The sequence below is a fragment of the Copadichromis virginalis genome, linkage group LG5 (genome assembly GCF_057382275.1).
Source record: "Copadichromis virginalis isolate Kocher_CV1m ecotype Utaka linkage group LG5, C_Virginalis_male_GT1.1, whole genome shotgun sequence".
NCBI classification, from domain to species: domain Eukaryota; kingdom Metazoa; phylum Chordata; class Actinopteri; order Cichliformes; family Cichlidae; genus Copadichromis; species Copadichromis virginalis.
Genome location: NC_140622.1, coordinates 24,694,543 through 24,712,824, shown reverse-complemented (window position 1 = coordinate 24,712,824; position 18,282 = coordinate 24,694,543). Strand labels below are relative to the sequence as shown.

Here is an 18,282-nt window from a genome sequence, read left to right as displayed (position 1 = left end):
ATGGATGTAATGTTTTATAAACTGTGAACCAAAATGAACGACTGAGCCCATTAACTCATCGAGAAAGTGTTTACGTAGCTCAGAGGCGAGGGGCATTTTCCCATTGACAACTGAATGCAGGTTTAAGCTTTACATATTGGCTTTACTTACACACAGGTGCTACGGGTGTCTTTTATACTGTCTATGGAGCTAGCTAGTAGAAATAAAACATTAGTGAGGAAGGGCTAGTCCCCAGTAACTGAACTTTCAAAATAAAAACAACATGGTTGTCATCTGCAGATGGATGTTTGTTTGTTTGTTTGTTTGTTTTTAAAAAAAAAAAAAAAAAAAAAGAAAGCAGTTGCCAGGTGTTTTTGGATAGATTGCTGAAGTAAACTCTATATATGGTGGTAGTTAATTGACACCCCACTAGACTTTAAAGTAATTTCAGCATGTAAATACACTCGGCATGGTTCAGCTAGAAATGCTAGCAAAAACAGAGGTAGATTATTATTATTTTAAGATAAGATTCATAATTAGCTTGTTTGTCTGACCCCATGCTAAATGTGTGAATAACAACAATTGAACTACAGGCTTCTCTTAAAATAGCTCTTGTCCCAGGTGTTAAATTTCCTAGTATCTGAAATGGACCGGGCTTTATTCACCTTACTAAGTTATTCATTAAAAGAATACCACAATGTCCTTTTAAATTTGCCAGTTAAATGGTTGTTTTTCCATACACCAAGAAACTGTGACACATTCCAGCAGAAAAAAACAAGATAGAGATTAATGATGCAGTTTATTTTTGTGAAATGAAAATTTGTTGTGCTGTTTTTATTTTTTCTTTCTTCTGTTGTAGCTGAACTATGTGAGTTAACATTTCTTAAACTGCCCAGCTGGTAGTAAGGAGGGCACCTGGCATGATCACAAGAGCATCACCCTTTCCTTATGCAGCTGTCTGGCAAAGCTCCAGAGTTTCTCACAGAGACTTCATGCCGACAGCATTAGGCATATACCCAGCAAAAAGCCAGCCCCTGCAGCACTGAGTATGAACATGAATCTGTATGGACATAATTTTCTACGGTCATGATTAGAGGTGCCTTTGTTGTCTGTGAAACTGTGTAGAATGGTGGTTCAAGGTCATGTGTGTCTCCTCTGTGCTACCTCCCTTTTTGTAAAATGTTTAATCTAACATGATTTTGATCAATTTCCCAAAGGGTAATTAATGCTTGAGGGATATTATTATTTGAGAGTTACTGAGAGCAGATGAAAATGTATTTAGCTGGCCTGGCAGATATCCCACCATGCTCGGTGTCATGATTGGAGAGGAGCTTGCCATGAAGCCGTGGTCTGGCTGGAAACAGAAGCTGGAGATGCCGTGACTGGGCCTAGGCTCAGCGAGAAAGGCCAGGAACAGTGGTGCGCAACAGTGAAGCTTTAGCTGTCCCCTCAGGCTCTGGAGAACACAAACACATACACAGGGCAGAAAATCTATTAACACATATCTAAGGAAGCCGGTCTGAACATCACACTGGTGCCAAACACAAACTAAAGAAGTAGAACACATATAAGAATATGGAATCATTTTAGCAATCACATGTCCTTGGAATTCAGGTGACACAAAGTAAGGTATAGAGTATAAATGTAATTATAAGTTTTATTATGCACGACATAGTGCAATTGTAATTTCTTTTTGAACTGTCCACTCTACTATACTTATATTTATTTCTTGTCTTTATTGTTTCTTGTCTAAGCACTAAATCATCTATGTGCTGATACCATACCACTGGATATTTCCCTGTCGTAGGAGTCACAAACACATGATGGGACTTGGGATGTGTTCCATTCAAATGCCGTCATCTCTTAGCCCAACTACCTGCTTAGCCACCGGTTCACTTAACCAGTGCCCAGTGCAAACCCTACAGTGGAAAACCTGAACAATCAGGACTCCACGTATCCTGATTACCCATGACATCATAATAAATATACACTATTAGAAGCTTGTTCTGGTAACATCTTCCTTTAACCTCACTTCTTGACCCCCACCTACTGTGTCTGGCTCCACAACTCACTCTTTCTCTCTCTTTTTTAGTCAGGTAGATGGCTTCATAATGTTGTTTAAACATCAATAACATTAAGTTAAACTTCCATCCCTGCTTTTTGAAAGCAGTGGTTTTATAGCATTGATTTTTGCTAGCATTACTTGCAAATACTATCAGCAAGGTGGGGTCAGTTTCTCAGAAAGTGCACTTGTGTACATTACCTTTTAAAATTCACACTGTGATAAAGGAGAGTAGAATAGGGAGGTTGATGCATGCTAAAGTGCACTGGATTTGATTAACAGCAGTATGTGTTATAACACATTGTCAATTCTTAAATGGATGTGGTGTTCAGAAGTTACCAGTCTGCTCATAAGGTTTAGAGTGCACAGCTGTGAATAAGTGGTATCAAGGCATGCATATTGGGTGGGTGATTGGTGCTTGGTTCCAAGATTTATATCTTTACGTTCTGTTACTGTAAGATGTGATTTAAAAGTGGTTTCCTCATAGAACTAGTCAGCTAGACTTAGCAGTGTGTTTGTGTGGCTAACTGGAGTTGAGCAATTCTTAAAATTGGAAACCATAGGTCCCTTAGTCCAAGATAATAGTGTCTTGTCACTGAATTTCGAATGAACATAACTTTGATTTCTGCTTTCTCTGACCCGCCCATCTTGCATCATTTACAGCTCACTGTTTCACTGAATGCATGCTTACTCAAATGCTGACAGTGCAAAGGGATTTTGTGTGTGTGTGTGTGTGTGTGTGGGTGCGCGCGTGTGTGTGTGTGTGTGTGTGTGTGTGTGTGTGTGTGTGTGTGTGTGTGTGTGTGTGTGTGTGTGTGTGTGTGTGTGGGGAGGGAGGGGCATTTCCTATAACGCATCTGCTCTGCACAGTGACTCCAAGCTCTCACATTTATTCTGTCACTTCTGTCTCTTTCTTTTTTCTCCTTTAGTCTATCTTCTCTGTGCCTGTTCTGTCTGTCCTTTGTCACTTTTTTTTCTGTCTCATGTTCTCATGTCAGACATACGTGCTCATATCACTCAGGCGCATAATCGTGGTCACACAGGATCTCACATTCACCAGTCTTCTATCATTCCTCCTCCCTCTCCTCTCTCAGCTTTTCTGCTCAGTCTCTTGGATTTTTTTGGCTGCTGCTCCTCCATCATTGCTACTGTGCTCTGCATTTACTCCCTGGTTCTGCTCACTGCGTCAGGAATCAGCAACAGACTGAGGTGGGTGTTTTAAGAGCATCATCGCTAGGTCTGAGGCTATACATCTCTGGTATCTCTCTCTCTCTCTCCCTCTTCCTTTCCTCTCACTTTGTTCTGCCAGTGAGAGTCGGGATGATTGCGCTTGTCTGTTCCTACAGGGGAGCAAGTGCTATACTATCTGTATGCTGCAGCATTTAACACTGACACACAATATGCTAGCAAGGTAGCATATCTTTGTCTGTTTCAGTTTTGTCAATATGGTTGATAATGCTGCTGCTGCATTGAAAACAGTCTTTGCATACCTTGTTATACTGGCATGCATTTCCCCCTGTCTGACTCTGTCTTGCGTCTGTTTCTACTCCATTACTTTCCTTTGTCTGAATGTCATGCTTTATGCATGCTCTGTCCTTTTGAATTTCAGCCAAATACTTACTATGTTCTAAGATTTATAAAGAAGTACCTTAAAATAGTCTGCGTGAAGGACATGGGTGCAGGCTTGCACTAAAACACACATGCACATTCACAGAGGAGGTTCAATTCCTCTTCACCTTACCTGCCCTGCTGCTGCTGCTGCAGTTCCATCTGTTGCCGTCGCCACAGCGAGCAACACCCTGAAGCGAGGCTTTAACTGTTCTTGCAGTGTTGTGATGTGAGTTGCTGAGAGGTTGTGACAGTCATTTGTGCCTGATCGAATGTGTTACCATGTTATTTAAATGTGTGTTTGTGCGTGGGTGTTCATGCTGTGGCTGATTGTTGTGGGCCAGGATCTCCGCATGCCCGTGTGTGTGAGTTTGCGCTCACATACAGTATGTGTGCTTGCCTGGCCATGGGCTCCGGTCCAACAAGAAAGCACAGGAGAGGCAGGCTGCAGGGTTTCAGTTTGGTGCAGTAAGCTGTTGAATGCTCTGTAACGAGCAGAAACGCCAGATTCTTGTGGTGTGTCCTTTCACTCGGCAGGTACAGCTGTATTGCAGGAAAACTGTTTTTTTTTTTTTGTTTTTTTAACTGAAATATCTGCAGTGCATATGACTGCAATATGTCCTTGAATTGGCTCTGACAGAGGCAACAAACAGTACTACTAACAATTCTTCAGACAACACCCTTTCAAATAAATGCTGCGTGACATCCAGTGATAAAAGAGCGGACTGATTAATCAGTGTTTTGCAGAATTTCTTTGATTAGATGTCATTCGTAATAGTTGTTAATGTTCGCATAAAAAAAGGTATCACTGCTTCTTTTATAGTGTTCTGCTGCACCTGCAACCTGCTGATTTCAAAGGCAGATGTTTGGAGTTGTTCTATAAAGATACAAATTAAAACAGAGACAGCGTAGATCAATAAACTCCCTTGAGGTTTAAATGTTTTTTAGGCAAACACCTTTCCCTATCATCTACATTAAGTTGTAACTACATGCCTGTGCAGATTATAGCATCAGAGGTGTTCAGAGAGATTCAGATGTGTAAGATCTTCAGTCATGGGCTTAACAGCTGTCGGTGGTCATTGGCAGAACTCTGACATTTCACTCAGCCTTATCACCAGTGTAGGTCCTCACTCTACAGTTTTCACATCTTGGTCTGCTGGACGCTCCAGTTGGAGTGTTTTGTAAACTGAGCTCAGTAATCATTGTGCAGTTAAGATTTAGCGGCCTGTCTAGCATCATTAACCCTGTTTTGGAACTCCTGTGGGTGTCACACTCATGCAGACACAGGAGCTTGGGAAATTTATCATATGTCTTTTTTTTCTGTTTTCTTTTCTTTTCTTTTTTTCTTTTACCAGGTGTGTTTTCCTCCTGCCTAGCTCCCATATTTTTTTTTAAATCCAATTGTGTAGGAAAAGATGTCTCTATTATGTGAACCTTGCCGAGGACTGAACTAGGAATATAAATAATAAAATATTTTCTCAGCTAATAGAACCGCTTGGGGTGTTTCACGTGACTCTGCTGTTTTTACCATAGTCCTGTTGATAGCGTGAGGTGGTGGATTTTGTTTGAAACTGGGTAATATTGATGATATCACACACAAATACTGATTGAGTATTTCATCAAGAGTGTATGTGGATTTTTTTTCTTTTTCTTTTTTCTTTTGTCATCTTTAACAATCACTACGGGGGGGGGTTGGTGTTACACTCACAATCATATCTAAGTTGGGTTTTTTTTGTTTGTTTTTTAAGTCAGTATCCCTGCTTGGTGATGAACATTTAATGGAGGCAATTGGAGGCAAAATCAACAATCTAGTTTTCAGAGACAATAATCAATCAATCAATAAAAAAAGTCATTTCCCCTTAAAGACGACATTTGATGAGCTCCCTGGGCCCTGTTTCAGGAAGCCGGTTTAGTGGAAAAACTGAGTAAGTATACCCTGAGTTAACGAAAACTCTGGGTTTTCGGTTTCACAAAGCGAGTTCAGATGAAGCCTCAGTGAGTCACTATGACGACACACTCCGTGAAGCTAACCTGCCCCCTAGCAGGTTTACTACAACTAACCCTGACTGTCTCCGCCCCTTTGTCGGAAACCTGACAGTAGGAAGTGTCGGACATGGCGTGCCCCGTCCTTGAAGAGCCAGTAGATCGTGAAGCCCAAATTCTCCGCAGAGCTCTCCGCCGGGAGAGAGTGATCAGAGCGCGTTTGGACATTTTATCATTTCCTGATGATTTTCTGTGTGAACGTTACCGTTCTTCAGCACAATCTATAAGTTATTTGGATAACATCCTCAGGCCATATATTACGCATGTGACACATCGTGGACATCCTCTCAGTTCTGTACATATTATTTGTATTGCACTTCGGTTTTTTGCAAACGGGAGCTTTCTGTATAATATTGGTGACGCTGAGCACGTTTCCAAGGCTACCGTCTGTCGGTCAGGAATGTTACAGTTGCACTGAAACGTCTCCTGTACACGTTTGTGGTGTTCCCCGGTCATAGACCCACAAGATTCATCAAAGAGGGATGCCACAAAATTGCAGGTATCAGGATGACCAAAACTTAATTTATGATGTGGTGATACTTGGACTACTACTTAAATTTTACATTTATTTTCACGGTTCCCAGGCGTGATTGGCTGTACAGATGGCACTCACATTCCAATCATTGCTCCTTCAGTAAATGAAGGAGACTATGTGAACAGGAAGTCTTTCCACAGCATTAATGTGCAGGTACATAGTTCCCTGTAGCATTTCAAACTAACAAATTATTTCATTATAGTAATGGATGCTAATTTGTGTTCTCTGCACTGTGAAGATCATATGTGATGCTGCCAACATTATCACAAATGTGGAAGCCAAGCGGCCAGGCTCTGTCCATGACTCACAAATATTCCGTGAATGTACACTGAGCACAAAATTTGGACATGGTGAGTTGAGAATACTTTAAAATATATAAAGACCAATTGCTTCAGGGACATTTGAACTGAAGTGTATCCTTCTGTCTTAGGAGAGTTCACTGGCTACTTGCTTGGTGATAGGGGGTATCCATGTTTACCCTATTTGCTTACCCCTTACCCTGACCCGGGCCCACAGCAGCGATATAATCTGGCTCATTGCAGGACAAGAGCCAGAATTGAAATGACTATCGGAATGCTTAAGGCCCGGTTCCAGTGCCTGCAAAGACTCAGGGTCACCCCAGAAAGGGCATGTGACATTATTGTGGCATGTGTGATTCTTCACAACATTGCCACAATTAGAGGAGAACACTGTCCTTCTGAACCAAACATCAGCAGTGATCCAAACCATGAACATCCTGACCCTCCCACGGACATACAAGATGGAAGCGCAGTCAGAGACACCATATGTCACAATCATTTCCTTTGACCCATCACCTCAACATGTTGAAAGAAGAATAAACAGATTTTTTGTTCAACTGGCTTTATTGGTCGCCTGTGTTTCCTGTACACAAAGTATTAAAAGATGTAAACCTCATAAAGTGTCTCTGTTGCTTCCTCCTCTGTAACAGCTGTCAATGTTTCTTCATTATTTTCCTGTAGTAAAGAAATAAACAACATTGCTGTTCTACTGTAAACTCATAATCTGTGGAGTATTACTCACAACTGCATGTTGGTCTGGCTCAACAGGAGGCTGCACCAGATGCAGTACACCATCACCATCAACTGATAGAATATGAGGTTTATACAGGTCACTTATAACTTACAAGGGACCAAATGGCAATTAACAAACATATAGCACTCAGCTTACACTTCATTGTCATTATGCTCTCAAAGACAACCAAGACTGAGGGAAGGCAAAATCAGTAGGAAAATAACTTCACTACAAAATAATCCATTATGGTGAAGAGTTTATCAAATGAATGAGTAGCACTGCAAAGGTGACTGTGAAGAAAGGATGTATGCACATCATGTATTATTTTGAATTTACCCCCTATGTAGGCACTTGTGTCTTGCGGGGTTATTGACTCAGAGGATGTCCCCGCAGAGATGCCTTCAGCCACAGGGCGCCCACTGTTTTGGCTGAGGGCCAACTGCTCAGCCTCTGTGAGTGGTGGAGGACCCCCACCTGTTTTTCGGGCCTCCGCTTTTTTTCTGTTGGCTATAACGGGTCACATTTGAGCATACAGAGTAAGCAAATATGTACTTGTAATGTGCTCAGATAATTTCAATAAGTGCTTACAGAAAGAAAATTAATGTAGCCTCTAATTGCAATTGATTTACATGGGACAAACAGACCAAGCACTATGGCTCATAATACAATTACACCTTACCTGTTTGGACTATATTTTTATATTTCATTTTTACTTGCTGCCAGGAATGTTTGGGGCCTGTTGGGTTGCACCTGCGCTCACATCACATCACAAAATAAAATGTATAAAATAACAAATAAAATAACATATGATAAAATAACGTGTTAAATGGGTGGAAATCCCTAGATCAATGTTTATATTAACACTCACGCATTGACTCTGTCGGCTATGTTTTGCCATGCATGCTCCCTTTCTTTTGCAGCTGTGGCTGTGTTACTTTTTTCCGCGGAATTTGCATGTTATCGGCATATGCTGCCATCAGAATTTCGGCCTCAAGCGCTGTGAAATACATTGACCGCGCCTTCTTTCCCTCCGTCTCCATGGTGACTCGCTTAATCTGTGCTCCGCTTATCAGGGCTTTATGTATCCTCGTCCGCGCGCTTCACTTGGGGTTGACGCAACTCCGCGTTGATTGAACTAATTGTTATCAGCCTTTCTGAAACCGAATATTCCGAGTTGGACAGTTCGGGGTTACTCAACCCTGCGTATCGTTTTTCACTCTGAGTTTTCTAAACCGGCTTCCTGAAACAGGGCCCTGTACTCTTAATGACGAGTTTTGACACCTAAGTATAAGTCAATAAAGTTGTGACTTGATGGCAATTAGAATAGTTTGTGTTCTTTCTGAGGGTAGAGCTTAAAGGGCCTAGCAGGCTTTCAAGGGATTAATGTGGAAAAATTGTGTATGGAGACAACCCAGTCTCCAATCTCCTTTGCTGCAATAAATAAAATAGTACAAAAAAATAAATATTAATGCATATTAACACAACATAGTATATGTTGTTTTAAAATGGACAAAATATAGAAACCAGGCCAGCACACCAACATTATACTACGTAATGGTATTGATGATAAGGTAGCTTTGGCTCTGGTTAATTGAAGAATTTGTCCTAGAGTGATCTGCAGAACTTAACATAGACCATACAGCATCTGCTCTCCTTTCTGCATTCACTGCATTCTTTAGCCACTCAGAGGGATTCTCATCATATGTAACTCAAAATGCTGGTACAAGACTCTGCAACATCATTCAGCAACTGTGCTTGAGTTCACAAGAAGGCAGTCTACAAAAGTGGCATATTCAAAAATCCCCTTAAAAAACCACGGATGATAGAACCTTAATGACTGTTGTACATGTGCCTAGCTTAATATAGATTAATTTTTATGGTAGTTTAATTTTAATGGAGACTGATTTGCATGTCACTGAGTAAAATAAGTGTTTGATCACCTACAGTTTTAAGATATGTTGGATATTTTTTTTAAATAAAGCATTTCTACCAAAGCTAAACTGGGGAGGTCTTAAAATTCAAGTGCTAGGCTATTTACTGTTGACCACTTTGCCTACAGCATTAACTGGCTTGTCTGTACAAGCCCTGCTCATGGCGTCTCAAGACTGATGTGGCTTAGTTCCAGTTGTAGCAGATCACACTAATGCAATTACTGAAGATGATGTAGTCATTGGCTTGTTGGTTTTCAGTTCTTGTAAATGTAACACTTCAGTCTTGCAACGGAAGTACTTGCCTTTCAAGAAGCAATTTTTCTGGCATTGTGATAAATGATCAAATTGCTGTTGATTTTGTTTAGTTTTTTCCCCTCCAGTTTGTCCCAAGATATTTTTAATGGATAGTGACATTAAATCTTGATCCATTAGTGGCCAGTCCTCTTTACTATAGTATGTCCTTGCTCTGTGGCATGCATTGTGTGTCCTTGAAACTTAATAAATCACTATAATAGGAGAAAATTACCCTAGAAACATTTTTCACAGAGTGCACAATAGTGTGTTGACTGGCTAATAAAAAGCATAATTTAGAGCCACAAGTGTGAAATGGGTATTTGTTGTGAAAGTGCTGCTGCTTAGTGTTGTCAGCATAAGGACAAAAATGGTTTCACAAAAGGAAGTTGGTCACCTGATGGGTTTCAAATTGATAACCTGAGTTTGAGTGGGCACTAATTTAATCGTTATTCATCATTTATATAGTCGCAGTCAGGTAATGGGGTTCACTCTTGTTATGTTTTACTTGTTTTAATTTTTTTTTAAACTTTTTTCAAAGCTGTTCCTTTGCTATTCTTCTGCATAATGGAAGTGAATTTGACAAAGAGCTGTGTAGCTTTTGTTGAAGATTCAGTGACAATTATTTATTTCTATATTCAATATTTACACTCAGTGTAAGATGGTCATTGTTTAATTTAATATTTTGAAGCATGTGGTTTCTATTCTTAGTCTCATAAACTAAATTTGTAATATGAAACCATTTTACTCCACTACTCTTCACCCACAAGGAAAGTTAAGTAATTTGTGTGACGTTGTCATTGTTTATGCTTTTATTGGACACGTGGAATTGCTTTGTTTGACTACATCAGACCAAAACATGCAATGTATTTCAGTTACTATCATGCATTTCATCAGTTGTGATCAATCTAGCCACTTGTTAACACTCTCTAAGTGGAGCTTATTTCCTCTCTGAAGCTTTTATTTCATAAAAAGCATCTTCTGGTTTTGAATGAGGTCTACCTCCACAAGGAAACAAGACAATCTTTGAAGTGCGAGCTAGAAAGAGTGATCTACTGCCGGCATGTTGATTTTTTTTTTTTCTCTCTCTCACAGCACAGACCAAATTACATCTGCACACATTTGTACACGTACAATCTACTTTTGGGTCATGCGTTTCAGTTTCTCTTCTAGATGTTGCTGTTGATTCGTGACCTTAGATCAAGTGCACGCACGGTGAATTATGCTGCCTTGTTTCTTTTTGCAGAAGTTTAGGTCATGTTCATTAGAGATGATTTGTGAGTGTAGATGCATTTGACAAAAACTTGACCACATTATTCATGATGCTTTTGCAACATTGTGTAGACACTACATGTGAATTATAAAAACACCACTGCAGGTGTGAAGAATGACTTGGCGCTGACTGTTGTGGTTGACGTGTGTGGTGACTTATGAGGCACTCTGCTGTTTGTGATAGTTGAGTTATTGAGGTCATGTCTATATTTGCTGCAAATGCGAAAGATTGATTTGAAAGTCTCAAACTGAAGTCTGGTATTTATCTATTTATTTTGTCCTGATTTTGCTGCATTCATAGACATCTAGCTGTGTAAGACATGACAGTCTTTCAGACATTAGTGGAAGTGTTACGTGAGCATTTGCCTTCGGTGGTGTCCTTTCTCTTTAATATTTCCGTATGAATCCCCCTCACACGCTTTCTGCTCGAAGGCCTTCCGTTACCTGCGGATTGGTTCAGCTGACTAAAAAAGACAGTGACTTATCTCTATCAGTAAGCATTAAAAAAATGTAAATGATTCAGAAAATGAGCTTAGAGGAATCTAAGGTGTGTTAATGATGCTCACATATGACAATGGGTTGGTATAGTATCAAAACAAATGATTCACATGAATAAACTAATTCTCAACCCTCAGTTGCAAGCTTGTCCAGGCCTGATAAACTGCATTGTTGCTTATTTGTTGCTTCTTATTAAATGATGTATTGGACGGTAGCCTGCAGGAAATCAAGTGGAGCTGATTATACTTTTTGGAAAGTCCTTTCAACTTTGACACTTATCCTGTGACTCATGATATGAGTAGTCTGAAAGAAGGGCGGAGTTTATTTCCGAGTGACTAGTGAGCTGCTAGTTAAGGAAACTCTTTACATGGTAAGAATGCTGCCTGCCTGTAGAAATGGCAGCTTTGATTTTTGAACCCCTCTCAGTGCTTTCAACACACAAGCTTTAAATGGCTGGGTTTTCACAGGATTACTTTTTTTTTATTATCACTGTTTTTAATTTGGTTTACTGGTTAACAAACCTTCTTGGTCTTGCTTTAATAAAAGTTTAGGTGCTGCTAAATGTCTGGCTTTGGCACATCCCATCCTCATTTTTCTAATATCCACCATGGTGGTCTGTAGCTGTTGAAGGTGTTTCTTCTTTGCTCTAGAGATTTACTATGTGCTGGAGGGCCATTTTAACTCAATGAGGCTGCAGAGAACAATGGCTACTGTCAACAGCAGCAGGATGAGAGACTCGCCAGTGAACAGCTGATTTTATTGAGTTTTGTTGTCACAATGTAAGAAAAGATGAGCTTTATTGTCTTTGTAAGCACAACCATACAACAAAATTGGAGCCATCTGAACTTGGTGTATATAGACAAACATAAACAGTCATGCCAATTAAATAAAAGAATAATAAAAGTATTTTCTATAAATAACTAGGTAATAATTCTAATGATTGCAGCTTTAGCAAATTGCTGTGCAAATAAAATACTGGTAAAGGAGAAGTTTGGGGCACACACGCGTTACCCCCTGCCACAGAAACAACCCTGTAGTAAACACTGCCCGTGCTATGGGGTTAGTCAGCAGTTGCCATTCCAACAACCCCACTGCAGGGTTAGATTTGCAAGCATAATTATCCTTTATACCTCTGATTTTACCATCTTGCTTTCGTCTGCAGTAAAATCATCGATATACTAGTGTGTAAGCTCCATTCCCCTTTAAACATGCCCATTTGTTTTACTTTGTGTTTCCAAAATGCAACTTGCTCTTCTGTTTTTGCTGCTTACTGAGGTTTGCATCATGTGGTGAATTCTCTGAGCTTATGATCAAAAAGTCTTTTTGATGGATAAGAAGGAAACATCCTGAAGAGCATTCGTGACCGTGCTGTTCAGTCATAAACTCATTAAACTCATGGGATTTATAAACTCATTATAAATCCCATGATAAATCGTCTTATGCATTCTACTTAAGCTTTGGACAGCATAAAAAGAATTATTTACTTTAAATATCTGAAGAAGCATCAGAATTATTAATATTATTTGCTGACAAGTACTGTAAACAGCATGGCATGACAGTTACCACTTTCACTGGGCTGTAGCTTCGTATCAGTCACAGGGTCAGCTGCAGAAGCCATAGCTACACCCTGGATTTTTAGGTCAGGGTGCTTTCAAACTGAAATTTTCCTGAATTTGGTAATATGATGACATTTGTGCTAGCACAGATCTGCTGAGCAGTAGTTTCACAGTGACCACAAATGTTTTACTTCCTTATTGTTATACTTGATGTTTATATAGTTACTGTAGTAATATTTTATTTGAAAATGAAGGGTAAATTCATTTTGGCCTCCTGTTTGACTGTAGCATGTTAGCATTGCTAAAGCTTTAATGTTGTCACATTGACATAGCAGTCAACTTCATCCCAGATTAGCTACTTGGGAGATGTGGGTACCTGATCTGTAAAATGTAATTAGCAATTGGTATAAAAACAGCATATTGGAGAGGATGATTTCTTATTAGAAGTAAAGATGGACATAAGTCAACTGCAGAAAACGCATTGAGAAATATAATTTTGAAATTTTTCCACAATGTAAAATTGAAAGAAAGATTATGAGACTTTGAATGTCCCATAATCGACAGTATATCATATTATCAAGTAATTTAGAAATTTGGCCAAAAATTAAAAGTGAAAAGTGAGCTTCAGATGTTCAGACAGCACTTGTTTAAAAGCGGTCATAATTCTGTCATGGAAATCACTGCACGGGCTCAACACTTTCAGGGATGATCTGATATCCTCGTGTTGGTGTTGTTCCCAGACCATCATGAAAATGTTGTTCCAGGTTCAACATTGCAAGTGACCAATCACATTGTTGTGACGTTATTCTTTTGCGCGCCAAGCCATTCGTGCATTTATGAAATTCCAATGTTGCAAGGACAATATCAATTCTGCTTACTGTTTATTAAAGGGTTACGGTTAGGGTTAGGGTCAGTGTCCGTTGATTGGCGGACAGAGGCGGTTTCACGCAGCTTTAGAACAGTTTTTTGTTTTATGCCGCTTTTTCTCGAAGTTGCAAAAGTATGACGTCACAACATTCTGATTGGTCACTTGCAATGTTGATCCTGGAACAACATTTAGTATGATGATCTGGGAACAACACCAACACGAGGATATCAGATCAACAAAACTTTCAGAAGTCCGTGCCTGGAAACACAGTTTATGCAAACGCCAGTTAAAGGTCTGTGATAGAAGGAAGAAGCCATATGTGAGCATGATCCAGAAATACAGCTAAAGTTCATTTAAAACAGGAAAATGTTCTGTAGTCAGCCACATCCTCCAGGCTAAAGAGGAGAAGCACCATCCGGCTTGTTATCAGCACTCCGTTCAAAAGCCTGCATGTCTTATATACAAGTTTTAGAGCACAATATGCTCCCATCAAGATATCATCTTTTTCAGGGAAGATCTTGGATATTTCAGCAAGAAAATGTTGCTGCCTTCTTTGGAGAAGACTCTGGTTGCTCTCCTTCTAGAAAGCTGTGCTGTTTTCAACAGTTGAAAATATTTGGCACATCATATTGAGCAGCTAGAATCCGATATCTGACAAGAACGGGAAGCATTTTTTCCTCGAGGTCCAGAAGCTGGTCTCCTTGGTTTCCAGATGTTTACAGACTGCTGTTGAAAGAAGAGAGAATGCTACACAGCAATAAGCATGGCCCTGGCCCTTCTTTCAGATGGGTTGCCAACTAATTAAAATTTTTGAATGGTTTGAATGTCTTGTTTTAAACTTTTTATAGGTTTTCTATGTTCTGTTGTGAATTTAAAAAGTGTTTATGTGATTCATTCTGTTAATGCATTCTGTTATTTGTTTATTTATTTATTTAGATTTTACAGTTAATCTTTCTGAGAATTTGATCTGTCTCCGTGGAATACAGCCAGTATCCATTTAATACTGTCTTACATTTGCCACTTTTAGCAGCCAGAATAATGTGTTCATTGCCAAATTCTCTCTCTGTCATCAGCAAGCCACAGCACCACCAGGAAACAGTTGGACAGGTGGAAGTTTTTAACACTTCAACCTTGGGTGAAGATTTTGGCTGTCAACATACAGGAACAGGACCCACATGATATTCAGCTGTTGACCTCCAATCTAGTTGTGTTGTATAGTATCTGACATGGTGTGTGATGTGAATTTTTTTTATTTTATTTTATTTTTTTATTGGCCACCTTGCCAAGAAGCTCTTGGATTCTTGGTAAAATTTTTGTTTTTTGTTTGGGTTTTTTTTTTGTGTTTTGTTTTTTTGTACCGACAGTTTTTATCTCTTCACTTTTAAATATTCACATCCACATAAGAAAAACACTTATGCTTTACGTTCTTTAACCCCCATATTCCTGCTAGATTTTAGGAATGTTTTCATAAACTAGCAGTGTTTGGGCACTTTGTCACATCTTTGATTTAGTCAGTTCTTTAGACAGTGATGTCAGATGTTATAGTTTAGGGGGGGAAAGGATATATTTATTTTCATTGAACTCTGAAGAAGTTAAGCATACTTAATCTATTGAGTCACGCATAAACTGCATAAAACAAGGTACATTTTACATAGGAAATGTTTCAGATGTACAAGAAAGGGGTGTTTAAAATGAATAGTGAGGACAACATTGTAGGAGGCAGAGAGACAGTTTGCTAGAGAGCAAGGGTGACAAAAGCATGAGACTGGATTTCTGTTCCTTGTCATCTCTTTCTGCATAACCTCATCTAAAAGCCATCAAACTACTAGCAGTGAAAAACTTGTAGTGTCATTGCCAATACAAACCATTGTCAGAAATAATGGCTTAATATCTAACACAAGCCACGTCTGCAAATTGCTTTTTAAATCTGTTAAATAGTTCAATAACTGAGTCAGTGATGGGGAAGCAAAGTAAAATGGAAGTTCAGTAAGTCTTCCCGTGGTGGTGGTGGTGGTTGTTGTTGTTGTTATTATTCACAGCAGGAAAAGGTGGCCATCAAATGCCTGTCAGGCCACATAGACTCGCGTGGAACAGATGTAATATTTAATAGCAGTGGGTGTACTGATATTAGTCAAATCCCTTAATGAAACCAGTCACACTTGGGATTCCTGCAAACATTTAACAACGGAGAATAATAACTGCTGACCCCAGGCAGACACGCACAATCATTGTTACAGCAATGCTGCTTGCAGCTTTTCACATCTTCTTGGTAGCTGTTAGCCTCACGTTTTGCCAAGGTTAATGTAAAAGTACAGATGGCAAGTTGAGTCACCGTAACACCTGGACACATTGCACTGACACACGCGATCAAAACAAGCGCTGTTACAATAATACACACAGAAGCCCTCTCTTCTTAGAGCGAAGCTGCTGCTGCCTCGGGGACTCTGTTAGTAAACAAACATTTGAACTTCTACGATTATTGTCTCTGACACAGACTATGGGCAGGCCAACGGCATTTATATGGACCTGAACAAACAGCATGACGTTAACCCTTTATGCCTGGGGAAACCTGGCAATAATCTTATGGCTGACCGGGCAAACACTAAGGATTTGTGTAGGTAGTCTGATGTAATGTGAGTGTGTTTGTATTTATACAGAAAGAAAAAGAAAAACATGGATAATTGGTAACAGCCGTTCTTCCGTCTTCCTATAGAAATGTTTGTTTCAACACAGTAAGATGAATCCATACACTACTATATAGTCATTATGTGGGTACTTGCTTGTAGCAAAGGTTGTCCTTTTTTTTCTTCAGTGGAAGGCACCATGTATTTTATGTCCTTGCTGCACTGCTTCTCATTTGCTGGTGCTTGAGTCAGTGTGAAAGCAATTTTCTGCTTTAATAAGAGAAAAACAAACCAGTAGCTAGATGATTTAGTTGCATGATTTTTGTGTTTGCAGCATGTCTATTCAGTTTTTCTGCATTTTGATTAAGGTTGGTTAAGCAATTAGTTTCAGTGCCCTATGGAGTACAAAGGCTAGAGTCATAAAGTGAGTGATGCTTCCACTCTGAAGCCACTGTAAGGAGCAGTATGCTGTTATAAAATAGCAGCTGCCCAAGTGTCCTAAGGTGGTGTGTGTGTGCAGAAAGTGACCCTGCCAAGTCATCCATGATTGTGTCAGATCTGTACATGTGTATGTGATCACAGGGATGGAAGCCTGTGCACTTCATGCTTATATGCGGGAAGAGTGTATCGTTGCATCTGATTCTAGGGTTACAGTGATGGCTGAGGGAGGATGTAATGCTGCAAACTGTCACTGTCTCCCAGCTGATAACCTCTGAAACCTCCCTCAGCTGGCATTTAAAGTCTGTTTGAATCATACATATTATGTCAGACAGGCAGATTGTCTGTGTTGCACAGATCTTCGGGGCTTTACTGCTATGTCAAAGACACAAAATGGAACCCAGCTGGACTTTAATAGTGCTAATTGTCCAGATCTGCTAACTTTTTCCCCCTCATATTTCCATCTTGACATGAAATGTTATTTTTCCTGACATCACGCAAATCCCATTTTAGTTTCATCACTGTGCTACAATCATACTCATTAGGCTTTTCTGTTTTTTTTTCTGTTTTTTTTCTTTAAAGCAAGGTATCAAAAATCTTGGCTTTTGGGAGCATCTGAGCTCCCACAAGATGCAATATGCTTCAAATCAACTTTTAGTTGTGTGATGTAGGGAAAACATTCTTTCATGTCATGCTAAAAGGTCACATTTTAAAAGTGTGCATTTGACACTGGTTCTTTTCAATTGGTATAAATATATTTAATATTTTTATTATTTTAAAAATAAATCTTGTTTGAGAGCACATTAATTATTATAGTTATGCATTTTCTAATAAGGTTTTATTTTTATTTTGTCTTCAGTGTAGTGTCCAGAGTGGGTTTGCTTATTTCCCAGTAGTTTTTATCCCTGTGGTGTTATCCCTGGCTGTTGTTGTCACCCAGCCAGGCAGGCATGGACACCCAAGTTTGTGGGATGTGATAACTCAAGAATGAGGCAACATAGGAGTCAATAGATGCTGCAGGTGTATCTACTAAAAATCTCAGATGAGATTGAATCTTAGTGACAACCTCAAGGTCAAGAACAAAGATCTCAAGTTTCTGCAATAACTCAAGAAGGAAGCCATCTAGGAATTGATACCAAAGGTCTCTGACAAGTTACAATCCCGGTGCCCTTGATCTCAAGGTCAGAGGTCAAATTTACACATATACACATCTTTAAAAAGATTTTTTAATTTATTTTTTTATTTTGTGTCCTCCCATCCCAAAGTAGTAGTAAGGGAAACACTCTGCACTCTCTTCCTTTGTTTGGAAATGCATAAAACTAAACAGGAAATACTGACATTACAGTTTCCTGCATGGAATGCGACAATTCGAATACGGGTGTAACGGTGCATTTTTGTCAATATAATATAAGACTCTTGCCTCAGTATGCCCTCTGACCCCAAAAGTTGCTGACTGAATAATGTGGAGTGGAAATTCTGTATCTTATATGATGTCTCACTGCCCATTTGGTCTTTTTTAGTCTATTTTACACTTTGTCTCTCCAC

At 39.5% G+C, this 18,282-nt stretch overlaps 1 protein-coding gene and 1 long non-coding RNA gene across 4 annotated transcripts in view; one reads left to right on the top strand and one right to left on the bottom strand.

The window, feature by feature from the left end:
- Positions 1 to 18,282, top strand: part of kcnab2a (potassium voltage-gated channel subfamily A regulatory beta subunit 2a) — a 100,908-nt gene that overhangs the window by 6,292 nt on the left and 76,334 nt on the right. The window contains exon 1 of one of the 3 annotated variants that reach the window (XM_085456925.1): positions 2,899 to 3,250. The exons of the other annotated variants lie outside the window; for them this stretch is intronic. The gene's annotated coding sequence lies outside the window, so the exon portion shown is untranslated. Of the gene's footprint in view, positions 1 to 2,898; positions 3,251 to 18,282 lie in introns of those variants that run through there. 3 annotated transcript variants of the gene reach the window in all.
- LOC146709792 (uncharacterized) lies at positions 760 to 4,060 on the bottom strand. Its single transcript, XR_014920487.1, has 2 exons — positions 3,783 to 4,060; positions 760 to 1,435 (listed from the first exon to the last, which is right to left on the bottom strand). It is a non-coding gene; the product is annotated as an uncharacterized LOC146709792 (long non-coding RNA).